Source organism: Bidens hawaiensis, unplaced genomic scaffold, assembly GCF_021521415.1.
Source record: "Bidens hawaiensis isolate Kalapana, Puna unplaced genomic scaffold, B.hawaiensis_p1.1 tig00009443_1, whole genome shotgun sequence".
Lineage (NCBI taxonomy): Eukaryota > Viridiplantae > Streptophyta > Magnoliopsida > Asterales > Asteraceae > Bidens > Bidens hawaiensis.
The window spans coordinates 83331-86923 of record NW_027491698.1 but is presented as its reverse complement, the minus strand read 5'-3'; the positions used below and the strand labels follow the sequence as shown (position 1 = coordinate 86923).

General features: G+C 33.3%; 1 non-coding gene across 1 annotated transcript; it reads right to left on the bottom strand.

The window, feature by feature from the left end:
* Nucleotides 1–3298: 3298 nt before the first annotated feature.
* On the bottom strand, nucleotides 3299–3372 carry TRNAV-CAC (transfer RNA valine (anticodon CAC)). The gene has a single exon. It is a non-coding gene; the product is annotated as a tRNA-Val (tRNA).
* Between the last annotated feature and the right edge of the window lie 221 nt (nucleotides 3373–3593).

Sequence of the window (3593 nt, the reverse complement as noted above, 5' to 3'; positions counted from 1 at the left end):
ACTACATTTCTTTGTTTTCATTTTCTTAACATACGCGATCCATTCCAAGCCTCTGGTTTCTTTTCTTCATCTATACCTTGACTCTTTATCATCTTGAATACTTTGATTTAGCTCCTTTAAGCTCCAAACACCTACAAGCATAAAACCCGTAAAAGTAATCGTGTTTGATACAAATAAATAATTAAAATACACGATATTAAAAAGTAAAATATTCTTTTACCCACTCATCAAATTGCGGTTTTGTCCATTGTCGGACTAAACACTCATTATTTGAAGAGATTCCTTAACAAATTAAGCCGTATGATATAATCATGTTCTAACTATGATACAAATCATAGGGCTGCCGTTTATTTCCGCAACCCGAACCTCGACCCGAATAACTATTAACCCAAACCCAAAAGTACCCATACTCATGAACCTGATTCTAACAAACCTGAGTACAACCAAAACTAATACAAGTCAAGTACTAATTACTTTTTAATTGATTTCAGGTAAACCCGAATAAACCGTTTGACTAGGTCCTTTATTCAATTATTATATCTCCATCATTAGCATATTCAATTACCATCGATGCCTATCCAGATGATGGGTAGTGAACTAGTGATACGTGAAAATAAAAACAAAAAAATTATGTTAATTTTTAAATTTCACGTGATTCATGGTGAACTTTTCATATTACATCATACTAGTTTTGTTATATAGCGTGTTTTAGAGAAAAGGAAATATTAATATTGCCCAATTTACCTTATATATAAAGAAGGAAATATGTGTTATCATACAATTAGGGGAAAGTTAATGTACAAATGAAATTAACGTGCCAATTATGAGAATTAAATAGAGTAATTATTACATAATTACTCGTATATATAATTAGCACGTTAATTTCATTTATATTTGATCCAAACCCCATACAACTATACATATCTTTAACAAGAAAACCTTTAATCTTTGATCAATGTTAATGTGACTCGCATTTGATCAGTAGAAAACCTTTTATCTTTGATCAATGTTAATGTGACTCACATTTGATCAGTATCAGCGTGACTTGTTAAAGGATTGTGTATTTTGGTTTATGTGGTTTGTTATTTGCTTATATAAGTTAAAATTTGATGATGTATTTGCTTGAATTTTAGCATATATATAATATATTTAGTTTTTAGGTCAAATACTTGAAACCCGATGAATCCGTACTCATAAAACCCCGAAGACGAGTAACCCGGAGGAGATTAGGGTCAAGTATGAGTACTCGAAATAAGTTTGTTAAACCCGGAAAACCCGAGTCGAGTAACCCGGAGGAGATTACTGTTTCATGTAACCCTCAACTCCCACGTCTTCTCAACCCCCATCAATACTTCCAGGCTTCCTTCCGTCAACCTCACTCTAATTTCTCACTGATCAATCATCGTCTCCGTCGCCTGATTTTGATTTGTAGCCATAGGTCTCGCGATTGCAGGTAATTTAGGGGTTTTGTTTACAATTTTAGGTATTATATGTGCATACAAAAACTAAGGTACTTAATGTTTCTCATCAGAGCAGTTGGAAGCGCCGGTTACAAAAACTAAGGTACTTAAGGGTGGGTTCACTCCGGATCGCGATCGTCTTGCGGTGAGTATTACTTGTTGCTCTTTTTAGAAGTTGTGGTTTTTGGTGTGTGTAAATTAATGGTGTCGATTGGGTGTTTGGTCCAGTGTGAAGGATGGAAGGACTAATATATCTTGTTTGACTGAACAACTATCTTGAAATTTGAGTGCCGATAATTAATGTGTTTCAAATAACAAGTTTTTCGTTCGAGGCTGTCAATTAGGGAACTTCTGTTATTATAAACAGAAGTTCCCTAATTAACAAGGGGGATTTCCATATCCACACAGGCACACATCACTAATTTACTTTTAGATTAAAAGAATTTTTTTCATTATTGTTAGTGACAATCTAACAATAGAATGGTGTTACTGATTTTTTTAAGACGTTCCATGATTCTTTTGTTATATAAGTGTTACTTTATATATAGCCATTTCTCATGGTATGATGTGCTTTTATATTCTCTGAAGTTGTCAAATGAATCAACTGAAAGCATTCTTTATTTTTGTGGAAGGGTATTTTGGTATTTAGCCAACTCAAATATTGTGTTTCTTGTCTTGCATGAGTTGCAGGGTCTTGGCCAAATCTTGAGCCAAAATCATGGGAAACTTTGGAGGCTCTCTAAACATATAAAGCATAGTTATTTATTTTGTGGAAGTCGGGGCCATTATTGTTGTTTGTCTTGGCTTCCTGCTTAGTTTTGGTGATATAGCTAATTAGATGCTTAATTTTCAGTGTTTACTGCAACTAATTTATTTTAGATTACCAGCATTTTGGTTTTATATATATATTTGTCAATTCAGGTTCTTCTTCAACTATCCTCAATAGTTGTTACCAGCTTCGTGTTACAATTTAGTGGAACACAAGTCTGGTATTCTGGTGCTTCTAATTTATTCATGTTTCTTCTAAAAAAAATCAACAACCACAATATGTTGGATATTCATAGATTTACCACCTATTACTAATGTTGCCTTTGCCTCTGATTATGCAATTAATCAGAAATGTACTTTTAAAATTATTCAAATGTTATTTATCTAATATGTACTTTTAAATGTTTCGCTCTCGGCCTTGACGCAGTTCAGTTCCTTAAGCGGGTTCAGCAGGTGGTCAGCAGTAACTCCGCCCATGCTAAAGGGCTATTCAGAAGGGGGTAGCGGCGCAGCTTGTTGCCCGTCTATCTGCCGTTAGTCTGTAATTGTCCCAGTGTAAAAGTTTTCTCTCTCTGAGGGTATCCTGAATTAATCAACATGTTATTATTAGAGAATTTATAATTTACCACTTTATAATATTCATAAAAGTATTTTACACATTCAACTTACTTCGTGCATTGTAATGGACTAACGGTTTTCGACAAAGTCAAAAACACAAAATATGTATTCACAAAACATAACACTAGGGTAATAGTGTATCATATAAATTTCTAAATGTTTTTAGAAGCTACTAATATCATTTTTGTTTACATAGCATTATTATGTAAATTGCAAATGATAAATATTCAAATATAACTTTTTATTTTATTTTATTTTATTTATGTTATCTCAAATAAAATGATTCAATTACAATAAAAAGGCAGCTAAGCGGGCAACAAGCTACACCGCCACCCCCTTTTAAATGACAAAACCGATCATACTGAAAATATAATATGTATTCATGTATTATAATATTTCCTAAATTTTTGGTACTCAATCCCAACCAAAATAAGTCCGAAAAAAAAACGGAATGTCTGAGCCCGGGTTCGAACCGGGGACCTCTAGTGTGTGAGACTAGCGTGATAACCGACTACACCACCCAGACTTGTTTGTCTATTTTTCACCAAAGTTCAATTAGAGAGTATGACAAAGCATGCCAACTTGACTTATTGATTAACATACACTTTTGATTTGCTTCTTTTTTTCTTAATCTGCCTGCAAATAAAATTTATTTATAACAGGATAAAGCCTTTAAAATGCTTGCAAATAAAGTGTCACGTAACAAGTAACATCTCAGCATCTAGGGGGTTCATTTTAGAAAATATA